At 36.6% G+C, this 16,090-nt stretch overlaps 1 protein-coding gene and 1 long non-coding RNA gene across 4 annotated transcripts in view; one reads left to right on the top strand and one right to left on the bottom strand.

Annotated features, from left to right (window-relative positions):
- LOC130569417 (ras-related protein Rab-26) overlaps positions 1-16,090 on the top strand; it is a 151,326-nt gene that overhangs the window by 122,677 nt on the left and 12,559 nt on the right. The window lies entirely within an intron of this gene.
- On the bottom strand, positions 311-16,080 carry LOC130569418 (uncharacterized). 2 transcript variants are annotated; one of them, XR_008964831.1, is made up of 4 exons: positions 15,806-16,080; positions 15,534-15,685; positions 15,172-15,261; positions 311-15,075 (listed from the first exon to the last, which is right to left on the bottom strand). It is a non-coding gene; the product is annotated as an uncharacterized LOC130569418 (long non-coding RNA). The 2 variants fall into 2 exon arrangements; XR_008964830.1 differs by having other exon boundaries at positions 15,176-15,261; positions 15,806-16,079.

Below are 16,090 nucleotides of genomic sequence, written 5' to 3'. Positions count from 1 at the left end.
AGATCTGAGATCTTTTAACTTTTTAATTTAATGCATTTTTGCAAACATTACAATTGACTAAATAAAATACTACATCAAACATTTACATCATCTTCAAAATTTCTCAGTATTTGATGTCAGTCTTTTGCTTTATTAACTGTTGGGTGCTGTCCCTTTAAGGTCGCTGATTCTGTGGGCACAGGTGACTGCTTGGGGGGAGGAGCGACAGGGAGAAAACACTAGAGAAAAGCCATGTTGTTTCATTTTGAGGTTTACAACAATTCCAGTTTGAAGCTATTACTTAAAACTATATATTCCCAGCGTGGTGAGTAGTTCTTATGTGGTTTAAGTTTATTTATAGTTTCTGATATGTGGCTATGTAAATCGCTATTTGTGATTAGCGCCATAGCGCCTAAACGGATAATGTAATACACTTGTGTTTTGATGTTTGTGTAGACATTTACTGTTTTATATTGCTTGTTAAAATATTCATGCAATATATGTTGCATTTAGCTGGTAAACGAGGTTAAATATGCGTTTATGAAACAGAGATTACTCTAGAAGTACGTCTTGTTGATTGAAGCACGTATGTGATCATGCTTAATGCAAATATGTGACATTAGCATTATAGGGATTACTATATATTTTATTTATAAGCATATAATTTAATGCTTACTATATAAAGCTGATGTTAAGATGGTAGATATTTTATTTTGTTGATGTGAACAATATTGGATAGTACTTGTAAATTGTTTGTTTTTACAGTTTGACCACACACATACATGTGCACAAACACTCTCAACTAAATTAAACGACAACAACAAAGACAAAATGTGTACATTGTGAGTTCTGCACGAGAGGAATAAAGTACAAAATCAAAATCTCAAGTTAATGTTATCATTTCATGGGTAACAATAACAGTATGACAAATTCCATACAAAGTAACATAGTCAATATGAAGAGTTTGGTTCCAATACACTATAAATCCATTTTGATTAATTTGAGTAAAAATGTGTTTTCTTTACAAATAAAGTGGCAAGATAAAAACCACCGTTTTCTGTTTTAATGTTTCACATAGCATCTTTAGGTTCTAGTAACTTAAAAAAATCAAATCCAGATTTTGATTTTAAAAGATTTATTACAAAAACTGATCATTTTTTCCCCAAAATGCAATAAATCCATGACAATAAAAAAAAATGCAATAAATCCATTGAATCAATTTTTCAATCAAGTTATTTTTCATATTGAAACTGTTGAAAATACACAACAAAGTGAGTTGATCCACATATGACAGCCTCTGAACTCAATACAATACTGATCTTACATACAGGCACTGGACTAAAAATACATTCAATCAGTCATCGCTCCTAAAATGAATTCAACGGGTCATCTTTTTAATGCTATAAATTAGTGCCTCATTTTCTTAATCTCCTCACGTAAATTATTAGATTTCGATGGCTTACGTTTCTTACCCACCGCAGAAATCAGCACAGGTTCATCAATGCCATCAAAATTATTCATTTTTTTGTTTGTTTGTTGAACACAAGTACTATGGAGGACCGGAAGAGTCATGTGTAAAGTAATAAAGCATTTCATAGTTTAATAAGTAATTCTACAATAAAAATAGGCATTAATACATTTGTTTAAAACTTTATTTATTTATCCAAATATAAATAGGCAAATTGATAAAGTCATTCATTATTTAACGTTTTAATGGGCAATAAAAAGTGTGATTATAAAAATAATTAATAAATGAAATATTAATCAATCAATAAATACTTCAAATTAAAAAGGGAATTAAAAAATCAACATAAAACACTCAATAAGTACATCGTTTTAAAGTGCATTAATGAATTCCTAAATAAATAGTGGAATTTCAAAATGTATTTGAAAATGCGATTTAAAAAGAGGAATAAATAATTGGATTTACAAATTAAACAACTTTAATCAGTCATTTAAAAGGCGATTCCTTTTACCATTTGCATTTCCATTTCCACGCTGCCTTTTCTTTTCCTATTTGCTATTCGATTAGCTTAAGCCGAGCTGACACTACGGGATTGTGAGACAACTTGAATTGCTATGGCGCTTAAGCCGAGCTGACACTACGGGACTGTAAGCGGGTTTCCATCACTCTGGTTTTAATCGCATTTTGAAGTTTCGCATCAGAAACGAGTAATGAAAACGCCAAATTTCGAATTAAAAACCCTTAATTCGCAAAAAGTTTTTACGCTCGCTTGAGGTGGTTTTTCATTTTTGCGAAAAAGGGTTAATGCGAATAATGGGAGATGGAAACACATTTGCCGAATAAATTCCTCCAAAAAGTCACATAATTGCACTATGAGACGGCGTAACCTGACAAACCAGAGTACTGATCTTGTTACACAGCATCAGAAATATTGTTATGGTCATTCTTAAATGCCCGAGCAAAGTTGTCAAGTATTTCTGTAATTGCCTCTTAGAACTGTCACGACTGTGTTTCCCGAACAGCAGGCCTCCACAAAAGCACCGCATTTATTGTGTTTCTTAATCGTCTGCTTGCGCAAGTATTATTCTATATGAAAATCATTATATTCAGTGGCTTCTCTTACTTTTCTTACTGATATTTAGTGGCAGTTTATTAGGAAGTGACGGTTGACTATTTGGATGGAAACGGTGCTTATTCGAAAATGTTTTATGCGATATTCCAATTTTGTGCATAAGCTAAATTCGCAACTTTGGATGGAAACCCGGCTTGTGAGACAACTTGAATTGCTATGGCGCTTACACTACACAACAAAGTTCCTTCTCATCTGTCATCATCTTGTCATAGCTGCGCGCATACTACACAACACACCGCTGACGAGGTGCACACACCGCAAAACATTCGGTGAAGAGGCGGTCCTGACAATCAGCGAAAATACGTTTAATTTCATCTTCTTTCCTCCTATATCATCTGCACTGCGATTGGCTGGATTAGTTCCACGTGGTCATTCAATCGCGCACACAACGAGATCACTAGGCGATAATATCAAACAGGTTTGAAAATATCGTAGTGTCTGGGATAGCTCGAGACAGGTCCAGATCACGTTGCACACCTGGTTATACTTAAAGAGCTTCCGTGACCAAAACGAGCACCGTTTTGGTCGCGATCTGAAGGTTTCAAGGTCCCGACCTTGGAAATCTGTCCGCGACAGCAAAATCAAGCCAAAAGTCACGTAGTGTGAGCTTGCCATTACAATGCGTGGAATGGTGTGCTGTGATTGGTTGAGCGGATATATTGCGTTCTGCAGAGAAGTGAGACTGGTGTATATTGCGGTTTGGAAAAAAGGGAGAGAACATGACAGAATAACACGGCGGATATCGCATTTTGCGTAAAATTAAAAAGTGACTTTTCAATACCGGCCTGATACAATACTGATTTTGGCGGAAACTCATTCATCAAAAAAATGGCCTTTATCGTGTTTTGGAACCAAACTCTTCATATGTTTCCATCCAAAGTTATGAGTTTAACTTGTATGCACAGAATTGTTATATCGCATAAAACATTTGCGAATAAAGCATCTTGTGGGTCAAAAAGACAAATTCCTAACTTCCTGATAAACTGGTCGCAAATATTACTAAGGGAAATTAAAGTTTCTGCCATTGGAGAACTGTAGGTTGGCTTTTTATAAATAATATATAAATATTACTGTATATAGTATAACAAATTACCTGAGCCACAGACGAAACACAAACACGGCTTTTGGAGGCAGATGCATGCTCTTTAGGAATGCAGTAGTTTTTGTGCATTTCATTACATGAAAAGTTTATCCGACTCATTTGAGCGCCAACGTTTTTTCCCCCACATTTTTACATTTATGCGCATCTTGGTGCTTCCATCCAGTGATTTTTTTTATACAATATCCCAAAATGTGTATAAAAATGGGTGGATGGAAACATAGCTAATATCAAACGTTTACTAGGGTTGGAAATCTGAAAAAATTCTGGAATTGGAATCGAAAGGTTTGGAATCGGATATTTGATATAAAACAAACACATTTATACTCACGACTCGTCACATATTGACGTTCGGGCAGCGCGCCTCTGCGTCTCTTTTCAATGCGCGGGGTACCCCTTTGGTGTCGTTTCGACGTGCAGGGTAATCCGTTGCTTTGCATGATAAACCACTGCCATCAACACGCAGACGCAAACACAAATTTTACTTTATAATGAAATTATATATTGGGGTGTAATTTTGCAATGATGACGTGTTATCAGTTTAACCACTTCTGATTTTCAGTTTAACCGCCAGGATAATTGTGTTTACTTGACATTATTCGGGCAGTTTGAGCAAGTAACGTAACAGTTTATTTATTATATAATATAAAACACAAATATAAGATACAAGCAGTCACAGTGTCATTCAAAAAATACAAATATACAAATAAGTGTATCAAAGCCAAATGATCGATTAGTATGAGGAACAGATGCAAAAGCGATCACCATCCGCCGTATATCTCAGGTCCGGTGAACAGAGTCGTTCAAAATCTGCCGCCAAGATATGTCAGTTTCTTTTGTGCAAAAGCATTGGCTCTCGTGTGTCTCGTGACCAGTGTTGGGTAAGTTACTCTCAAAAAGTAATTAATTACTAGTTACTAATTACATATGCAATAGTGTAATTAGATTACTGTACAAATTACTCTCTCCAAAAAGTATTTAGTTACTTATTACTTTCTATATCCTATATCAACCTTGATTAGTTATGTGATTCAAGGATAGGCTTGAAAAGGCTCTTTTAATTAATTAAAATAAATAATATTAAACTACATAAAGTACTCTTATTAACTGATCAAAGTATTACAAATGTGAGAATTATACATTAAAGCACAGATTGTAAAGTTAGACTTTGAATTTTGATGTCAATTCCACTATTGCACACACATATTACACAAAGTATTTAGTTTAATTATATCAAAAGTAACGGTAATTAAATTACAAAAAATAAGAGTAATCCCTTACTTTACATTTTCAAGGGGAAAGTAATTAAATTACAGTAACTAATTACTTAGTAACTAGTTACACCCAACACTGCTCGTGACCGACAGTTCAGTACGATTTTATAGTAAATAGATTTGATAGATTTTAAGTAAATATAAACTGCAAAAACAATTTCCACCAGCCCTGCTTGTGTGATTATAAAGATCGTATCCGATTACTGAGCTGTGTTCTTTGACTTGGCCTACTACCATCAGAATACACGTTTCACATTATGTTGCTTTGTATAATAGCTAAAACACTTTCAGTTTTTTTTGTTATTTCAAACCAATTACTTCTGTGTAATTGTTTCCTCTTCTTTTCATCTCACTTCTTTATCTCTAGCCACGCTGATTAACTTTGTATTATTCTCCCTTTAATATTTCAGAAAAAACATAATCTTTGTTCTCAATCTTTTGTTTTATTTGCACAGCGTTCTTGTGCCATCTCCTCCATTGATATTCTGCATGTGTTTTGTTGGATATAAGCTGTGGCTTTGGTAAATAAGTTTCATTCATCACTCTTGATTAGTAGGACACAAACCAGTGATTTTCTCCGTTACATTAACATTCTTGATATGCTCATCTGAATCTGTCACACCCCTGTAAGCCTATCACAGAGTTTCAATTAAATCCTTTAAAGTGGAGTCCCCACAATATTTATTTTGGCATTGATTTATTTATTTTATTTACCTGTTTGCATTTATGTAATATCATAAAACAAGGCCCAAATCTTATCGTATTTTTCTTATTTTTTCCTTGACATCAGCTTATAATTTTGCTAATATTTTTATCTTAATGATTGATCACATTAATCTTAAATTAATGATTCACACGGAGCGTCAGCATCAACGCTTCTCATTTACTTTGAATGGGTGACGTCATGCATTGCTGAACTGACTTGTTGGTCCGTCAGCGTCGCTTCACTGGCATTGCTTGCGGCAATAAGTTGAACATTTCTCAACTTTTCAAGCGCCAACGCAGGCGTCAGCCAATCAGATCACCTTATGCAAATAACCTAGTGCAGGCACTAGCCAATTGCGTTCATGCAAGACCGGAGAACAATTTAACCGGCTGTTGTCACTACAGTATATGACGATCGTGTCGGCCACACTTCAGACACGCCCTCCGCCAAGCGTTAATGCTGATGCCCCGTATGATCGGAGCGTAAAGCGTAGCTGCGCCTGGTCGTAGTTTTAGATGGTGCAAGTCTGGACGTAGTTAAGTCCTATGTTAGGCTTAAACCCAACTTTTTTACGTCCAGCTGGTGCAACCAGCCCCTGGTGTTCAAAGAGACGTGTTTAGGGTATATAGATTTTTCTGCCCAGTTCTTTACTCTGAAAAACTGTACGTCCTGCACCAGTAATCCTCTTAGCAGTCTGAACTGTCTGTTTTAGTCTTTTTAAGACTTATTGTGTAGGTCAGGGGTTGGCAACCCGTGGCTCTCGAGCCGCATGTGGCTCTTCTGTCCCCTGCTGCAGCTCATTGTAGTCTTTATAAGCCCATGTTTATGCCTGGTATTAAGATGCGTTTTGGTCGATCGGATCACAGGTGGACAAAAGAGGCACATACCCATTTACACCTGCTGCTGTAATCCGTCTATTTTGTCCACTTTGGTCCTGATTTCTTCACGAAATATCTGAAAAAGCTTACACATGGCTGGGTAAATGTATTTGCTTTTTCAAATATTTCATTCGAATAGACAGAATAAGTTCATGCAATGTACATATGAGCGTGACCGGAGATACAGAGAGCAGCGGTTTTATTTCTACTTTGACATATGTGAGACAGCGCTGAACACTGTATGCGTGTGAAATGGAATGGTGAGAAAACATTCTGCTTGGTACGTTTTTCGTCTTTAAACCAAACTTTTAGGTCTTTAGCCGGCATAGTTTAAATCCTGTCTGACTGTGTACTCAATGCTTAAATATATACTTACAAATATAACCTAGATTAGGTGGGAGCTCTTGTTCAAAAAGTATCCCAGGGTAAAACATCAAGACATTACATTTGTGTTATTGCATAATTTTTATGAGATTGCTAAAAAAAAATTAAATCCACATTTAATTACCATATACAGTAATGCTGGGTTCACACCAAACGCGAACAATGGCGCTCCACGCTCCTTATTACTCACGGGAAAAGTTTTTTTTTCCGCGTGAAAGACGCTAGCTGACAAATATTTTCAACTTGTGTGGAAGACGAGATTGACGAGTTCGCGTCTTTGCATTGACTTTGTATGTAATTTACTCGCGCAAACTGCTTAATTCGCATTTGGTGTGAACCCAGCATTAGAGAGTAAGCGGCCCTAAACTTTTCAACATGTAGCTACTCCTCAAGGTTTATTTTAAGATGAAGGAAAACAAAAAAACTTGTGTAACTACAATAAAAGAATAAATCAAATAAAACAAAACAAAATAAAACTATGCAAAAACGCAGGATTTCTATAGACTTACTTTAAACAAGTGGAAAAACTCATCAAACAATACAAAAAAAGACTACTGTATATTGACTTGGCTTGAAACTCTATTCTCGTGCCCTTTATCTAAGATGTATTAAGCGGCTTGCTACTGTACGGAAGTTTAGGTTTGAGTAAACTCAGAATTTTCTGTCCCTCTCTCATCTGTTTTTCAGCACAGTAGTGTCAAGGTGTTCTAGGGCAGGTTGTGTTCTCAATAACAGATCACAAGCAGATATTGATCCAGTCAGCTATGAGCAAAGTGACATCACATTTCTTTGACACAACAAAGTCTCTCTACCTGTATCTCTTGCTCCAATTGAAATCATGCTTCGCAATCAGAAACAAACATCACACTTTTCTATACTGAAATCCCGAGTCTGTTTAGCTGTTGATTTGAAGTATCTTTATATGTTCTGTGTGCCATTTTAGGGCAAAATAATAACTCTGACATTTCAGAGAGCGTTTGATATTTGATATTTTTTCCGGTTTTCCATGAAAGCAAATGCAGCGTATCTGAGGACTGGTGCTAATTGTGCTCAATAAACCCCAAAAGCTAAGCATGAAACAAACATGGTAACAAGATCAAAAGTTTCTCTCTCTTTCTTTCTTTTCCACCTCTTGGACACTATCATTTCAAATCCGTTCACAGCAAATGAACGATTCATCACAAGAACGTATTTACATACGTTTATTTTCCTTTACTGTACAATACTATAAAAATAAAATATCTACTTTTTTTATACAAAATAACATGCGCACATTTTCTGTTGTTCAAATGAATTCAGTTTTCAATTCAGTTTCTAGCCTGGTGTATTCAAACAATCTCTCTTGAGTTCAGGGCCCAGGGTGGAATAAACATGCACACTGATACAGTACAAGGCTTTTATGACAGATTGCTAAATAGCACTGTTATGCTTTTTAAATGCAAATGAGGGTGAGTGAGTTTCAGAGAGGGAGAGAGAGACCCATTTACAGAGTCTGTTATGAGTCAGGGGAAGAGATCGTGGGAGTTGTGCCACATTTAGCCCAGACCGTTGGGTCTGTACGGCAGATGGTAAAGTTTGAGAGTATCTGGCAGTATAACAAAGCTAAGAGGATTTAGATTTCACCCAGACATTGTTTTTGTCTTCTGCATCTCCATCTTTCTTCCAATCTAACTTCCCCTTTTCCAGTGTTGGGGAGTATGTAATGGCGTTACGTAATTTAATTACAAAGTAACTGTAATTCGTTACAGTTACTGTGAAAAAGATGTAATTAAATTAGTTACTTACAAAAATGTTAATGATTACAAAGGGCGTTACATTTGAATATTTTCTGTATGCCTCCTGCAAGGCCTATTCTGATGCTTTTGATTAGTTCTCGTTTGAATTTGCAGCGCGCCACGTCTGCCAATCATATCAGTCCAAACTGCTGCTGAAGCTACGACCAGTCTGAGAGTTGCCTCCCGCATGGTGAACGATAAAAATTTGTTCTATTGCAATTTAAAAATAATTTCATATAGAAATCCAATAAGGGCGGAACTATAACAGTCCAGTGCAAAATATGTTTGCTATTAAAAAAAATTCGACATCGAAGGCTTCAATGCCGAACCTGAGGGAGCATCTGCAGGTCTGTAACTTAACCATTCTTTGTTTAATAAAAGCACACATTACTTCGATTCGCTGTTTGCTATAACAGATTTTTTTATCCTGAAGATGAACAATTTGATATTTGAGACGTTTAAAACTAAACTAACCGTGGATGAGTTCAGAAAACGTCATATCTGTCTATTACTTGAGACAGCGCTGGATCATTTCAAATCCGTTCGCAGCAAGAACGAACGATTCATCGCAAGAACGTATTAACAACACAAGCCCTTTTATTTTCCTTTCATGTATAACACTATAAAAATAAAATATATACTTTTTTATACAAAATAACAAGAACATTTTCTGTTGTTTCAAATGAATTCAGTTTTCAATTCAGTTTCTAGCCTGGTTTATTCAAACAGTCTCTCTAGCGCTAATCTATAACAAAGCTTTTCTGTAGGCTCTGCCTCTTGTTAAATGATGAGCAGAACCATGTTTGTCACCTGCAGTTAAACGTATAGACAGGTAGCATTTTAAGACACATTAAAACACATTTACATTTGCGTATCATATCTTCTTGAGGGTTTGAAACTTTTCCTATGATGAATGTTATCCTAAAGCGCCTCCTAGTGGACAAATCACTCATATTAGTTTATCGTTTAGTATAATCTTAATTCAAGTGATGAAGGATTTTGAAAGTCTGATACTATTGAGTATTGAGTACTACTGTAAAGTTAACCCCGCTTGGTTTAAATATTTGAAAATTATAAACAGTTCTCATATTTGTGAGAAATTTAGAAAAGTAATAAAATGTAATCAGTTACTTTACCTTTGTTAAAGTAATTAAATAGTTACACTACTTATTACATTTTAAATAGAGTAATCTGTAACCTATTACTGTCATGATACACAAGGTGAGTAGACTCAATTGCAGGGAAAAATGTTAGAATTTATTAAGGCACACACAAATACCACAGAACGTCTGGTTTCGAGATTCCTTAAGCTTCGACACAGGCTACAAATCGTCTTTTAGTCCAAGAGATTCTGTCAACATGAAAGCAAGACACAGTCTGTTAAAGCCTCAGAGATTCCTAGACGCAAACACCGGCAATAGTTCGTAGAAGTCCCAGGGATTCCAGAGAGTCATGAACTGCAGTGCGGCGGACGTTAAATCGCTACCTCCAGAGCGGCGACTAGGGGACAGCCGGTGAGGGGAGGCTCGACCCACCGGAGAGATGAGTGCAGCGCCGCAGAGGTTGTTTACCACCACAGGAGAGGCGTAGGACCTGGTGAAACTCTTGGGACAGGAGAGTGGATGCCCGGCCGAAGGACGGCTCAGACCCTCGGAAGAGGAGACTCCACCTGAGGTGCAAACATCTGTGGATAGGAGTGGTGCCAGCGGGTGGAGAGTGAAGCAAGCCGGGACGCCAACGGGAACTGGAAAGAAGTAGAGAGATAATACAGGACCAAACAACTAGAGAGAACATGGACAAGAGTTAATCTAAGAAACTGGGTACTAATATACTTTGAGGAAACTACTAGACAGGACAAGGTTTGCATAAAGTACTAGAAAATAAAGCCGAGATGGCAGAGCTAACTGATCAGAGGGTTTACACTGAAACGGTCTGACACAAGACAAGAGGACAAGAGGGACTAAATAGGAAAACCTAACAAGCAACAGGTGGCGGGGAATTATAGAAAGCGATAATAATGATGGTTGGGAAAATCTACAGGTGAACAGGGTGAGGAGGTAATGAGAAACAAGTGAGGGAAAAGCCTAACGGGAACACGAAGGCGAGGTAAGTGACGCAGACACTAAACACACAGACGTAGTGACAGGAAGAGAACCCACGTGACCAGGATCACAACAATTACATTTCCAAAGTAACCTTCCCAACACTGCCCTTTTCTAATTATTGGTAATGCATGTTATGACAATTTGTAAATGTTTTTTTATAAAGTTTGTTTGTAAAGTTTTAGTGAATTCTTATTTTGTACGATCTGCTTTTGCCCCAGTATGGTTCTGTTTAGGCACATGGTTAGGGGTGAACCTTCATGCTTGCTTTTTTCTAACAATCGTATATTGTACAAATTAATTTACAATCACCACATCGTGAGCACATTTCTGTTCCAGGGTGGTGTTTTAAACAGGACATGCTATGACGATTATTGCTCTAAGATCGCTTGTTTTGTGTGGAAAAAATAGGGTGTGAAAAAGGGCTGGGCAAAAAAATCTTAAAATCGATGAATCGTTTTTTTTATGCGGTCGATTCAATATAGATTCTCAAAAGCTGTGAATCAATTTTCTTCTTTCATATTTCCGCAAGCACTGAACATTCATTAACGTGAATGTTATTGCTACTACTACTATCCACTAGATCAGTGGTTCCCAAACTTTTTGAAAGCAAGGCACCCCTTTGTAGTGTTATTTTTCCCACGGCACCCCAACCTTGATTAAACTAAATGTACATGCGTACATACATATATAAAATTAAATCCAGATGAGCAAACAACAAATGAAGTATAAACAGCTGCATGAATTTATTACAAATGCATTACAATGGACATTATATGAGGTGAAACAAATCATTTAAATTAACCATCTGTCATTTACAACTCCATGACACGTGTAAACAAATCTTATAGACTGATATGAACCATTTGCTGTATGTGGAAAACGTTGGAACAATACACATTAGAATAAAGATTGATAATTAATTCTTTAAATAATAATAAACAACTCTCATTACATTTTTCTTTAGGTCCTTATTTGCTTTGTTCAAACTTGACCTTACGACTTAAAAAGGAAACTAAAATGCCTGTGCATGAAACTGTGTTAGGGGTATTTTAATGTGCTCCAGGGATGAGAACGCTAGCTCACACAAGTAGGAGGTTGAAAACGGCAACAACACGATGACGGGTGCGAACCTACGAAGTGTACCCGAGTCCGCTTAAAAAGGGAGGTCTGGGTGCAGTTCACGTGAACTCCAGTAGCTTCGTTGCTGATATGAACGCAATTGTACCAAATCGCGAAAGTGAACCGCTATTAATTACATTTTATTTGGTAAAAATGTTTGCTTGTTTCACTTACTTTTCTGACGAGCGTGATTGACGCGCTCCAAGCAGAGTGCTGTATGTCTCATTTCTGCGCCTTCAGCGTTCTTAAGAGCATTTGCAGTACATTCATAGACGAAAGTGGCATTATGTACTGAAGCTTTGGAAACAAAGCATATGTATATAAATGAAGCGAGCACTGTAATGCATTTTGCCGCCTTCTCCTGTGTTGTCGTTACAAGCAACAGGGTAAACAGCTGCAGGCTTGATGACGCAAACGACCCCTGGTTCGGACCCAAGAATAATAATATGAACGCAGTCCAGCGGGGGCAGTGGGGGCAATCAAACTAGGGTTGGGACAAGGCAATCGTGGAACCAACCTGAGACAGCTGGGACGCGTGTCCCACATGAGCGCGCATCAGTACAATGGGCGGAGCTGAGCGGAGCCAATAGGCTTGTTTGAGATGCACCTTGCCTCGCCTGATAAAGAGACGAGAGTAGGCGGCTGCAGTAAGAGGAGGAGTGAAAACAGCGCAGGCAAGACGGACACTTCCCAAATCGCGCTGTCGAGTCGACTGGAAACGTCAGCAATGGAATAGATCTCGTTCACGTTTTTTATCGCATTTTTCTTGGGCCAACTGAGTTTAAAAGTGAGAAATCGTATATTAGACAAACTCTCAACGATGTCAAGGCTGTACGAAAGAATTTAGATATGTTCTTTGACAAACGAATGCTTAAACTTTCCTAAACTTAAAGTTTCCAGTTTATCCCCCCCTAAAAAATACATTTCAAAATTGTATGTGATATTTATCCTTCTGGGGAGTTCCTATATTGTGTAAATTCTGTAACTCATTTCCAGAAAACACAGACCCTTTTTTCATAGCATAGTTTTCTTTAATTCCTGGACAAAGTGCAATAATTGCTTACTTTTGTTAGCTAAGAATTTAATTCCCAAATGTATTTTTTTAATATTTAAGAATTATTTGGGACAATATTTTAAAATGCTGTCAAAAGCAAATAATAAAAAGCTGGAGTTTTGTTAGACTTAATCGATAATATAAATTATATTTCTTGTTTTGAATTTATTAATATGGATGGATTGAACATTTTGATTTTTTTTCTTTCTTATTTGTCTTTGTTGTTTTTTTTTATTATTATTTTTATTATTGTTTTTTATCTTTTATTATTTTTTCTCTTCTGTTTTTGAATGTAAACTGTATACCATCTTGTTTTGTAATGTTTTTGTTATACGTTAATAAAAAAGCGCTTTTTATCGCAGATGAAATCTATGCAATTGAATTGTCACTGCTTTACATCAAGGTGGTTATGAGGACTATATATTTCACATTGGTGTGTTTTTTCCACATATAGATCTCAAAACCTAGGCTACTTCAGTTAATGGACTTATTAATGGAACACTTAAGAAAAAAGATATCAGCTGACATTCTCGCCCAATGAGCATTTAAGCTGTGTCGTCAGCAAGTTGTTTCCCATCGTGCTTTTCATCAGTGTAGTCGGTGGAGAGCAACTGCGCCTGACTGAAGAATCCGATACAGCCGCCTGGCCGTCGCAAGTTTTTTGACACATGTCAGCATGACGTCAGAGCAAGGCGGACGTAACTCGGACACATTTCTTACCGGCATGCATCTCGCGCTGATCACCGGTGATCGGTTCTGCGCAGAATTTGGCCATCTCAAACGAGCCTATTCTCTCCTAGGAACAGTCCAAGTGGCGGTAAAAAAATATTTAAACTTTACATATGTATGAAATATATGTGGTTTTTTTTGTTGCGTATTTTCAGTTTCGTTTGGACATGCTAATATGTTGGTGTTTTGATATATTTTTAAATATATGATGTAAAAAAAAATTATTTTACTGGAAAAAAGCCGAGATTCGGCGGCACCCCTGGCCAGTTGCGGCACCCACTTTGGGAACCACTGCACTAGATGCCACTTTTCTTTTTACGACTGGTGGATGTTACAACAGGGAGCATATCATTCATTGCTTAATTAACATGTCGGATCCGGCGGGTCTGTCGTTCAATTTAACATCACCTTCACATAAAAGGCACACTGTAAAAAGTCACACAGTTGAATCAACTTTAAAAAATTACTTCAATTGGTAACACCTAAAAAAATTACGTTTTTTCAACTTATTATTTTGCTTTTGACCAACTTAATATCGCAAGGTCAACTCACATTATTACATTCATTCTATCCTAATATTTACATTACCCTAACATAATTTTACTGCATTCCAGCTTAAATGTATTCAATGTTTATTTTATTACAAACATGAAATTCATACTTAATTATTGCTAAAAAATATATTTTTTATTTGTGATTTTTCCTGAAAACAAATTTTATCAAGAGACTCAAGCTGCTTTTGACAATATCATTTATTGAAAACATACACAATGACAGCATTCTCTGCATTGCAAAAATGTAACAGAAGAGTTTTCTCTGCAAATTTGTTAATAAAACAAACTGAACATTTCATTAACATTGACTTATCCATTCCATTTTTTATACTGCACCAAACATTATATGCCCACAACTGAGCTTTTAAAATATTCATAAAAATATATTACAAAAACATCATGACATACTCTTTATAACAGCACAGTAGTCACAGAGCTACATGGAATCAATCCATAGATATAATCATAATAAACATTAAATGAGAAGTGCTTCAATGTGACATATTTACTGTTATCTACTAAAAAAAGACTCTGAACTCTGTGTGACATTTTGTGTTGATCAAGTTGCAAGAAAACTTTCTGGAAGACCTCGAAAGTAAATCGAAGGGGTTTCGGATAAACCTAGTTGATTACGTACATCATACCCATGAGAAGTGCACAAGCTGATGTGACCGAAGTCACTTGATTCAAAACTTTCACACCCTCAATCACAATGCATATGTCGTCAGGCGGTTGAAGAAATTCTCCTCCCTCCTTCCGAACAATGTACACTGCAATGGTGAGCTGCGCAAGGTCACTTTCACAATCATCTGCCTGGTCAACCTAAGGTAGTGTAAATAAAAAACAATCATTGCCATTGCCTTTTGCCGGCATAACACAAATAAACTTTGTTCTAAAAATAAAAAATATGCCACTTACGTACTCTTTGATTAGGTCTTTAGGATTTTCTCCCAGGAAAAAAATAAGAGCCTTTAGCACACAGTCCCTCCTGATGTGAATGTTTCCAGTCTGTGGTAAAGCAATTGAAATTACTTATTTTATTTCTAAACATTTTTGCATATAGCAAAGGACAAGTAAAAATTTGTATCAATAACTGCACAGATAATTAAGCAATGTATCTTAATCAGTCACTTATAATTTTGTCTAAAAATGTTTAAATTACTAACTGGTTACCAACACGCCATGAAACAAATTTGGTCATCAGATTATGTTGCTGATATGTAACAGTCACATATTTTGGCTAGCTGGGTAAGCTTGATAGTAATGCGAAACACACGCACCTCATCCAAAACTTGAATTAGTGCAGCAGTCTTTTCTCACGGGTTGCTCCTCCCCTTGAACGGATCACTCCTATTAGATTACCCATGTATGCATGGAGCTGAGCAAGGAACATGTCTTCCATAGTTGTAAGCCTATGGAACTCCGCATTGATCTGAAATTTAAAAAGAAATATGAGCCAACAACAACAACCAAAAAAAATCTGTATTATACAAACCAAAATAATGTATTTGTCAAGTAACACCAGAAACTAACTTTAACCTGTTTTTAATACCTCAGAATGTCTGAAAAGCGCAGGCCACCTAGCCTTGAAGTCCTTAACACTGGGCTCCTGGTCACTACCCCTTGCCACCTGTATGCAAATGTGAGAGCCATTTTTTCCTTGATAAACCTTTCATTTTGCCTTTTGTCAACCTCTGTTAAAAGTCTTTCTTTTTCAAGACTTTCTTGAGTCTCCGACAGGCAGGGAAGGGTAAAAGTTGCTTCTGCACATTTTGGCCTCTTCACTTTTTTTGTAGGGAAAATTCATATTATCTATGATCAACTATTAGGTTTTTTT

The sequence above is a fragment of the Triplophysa rosa genome, linkage group LG18, assembly GCF_024868665.1.
Source record: "Triplophysa rosa linkage group LG18, Trosa_1v2, whole genome shotgun sequence".
Lineage (NCBI taxonomy): Eukaryota > Metazoa > Chordata > Actinopteri > Cypriniformes > Nemacheilidae > Triplophysa > Triplophysa rosa.
This window is presented reverse-complemented; position numbering and strand designations above follow the sequence as displayed.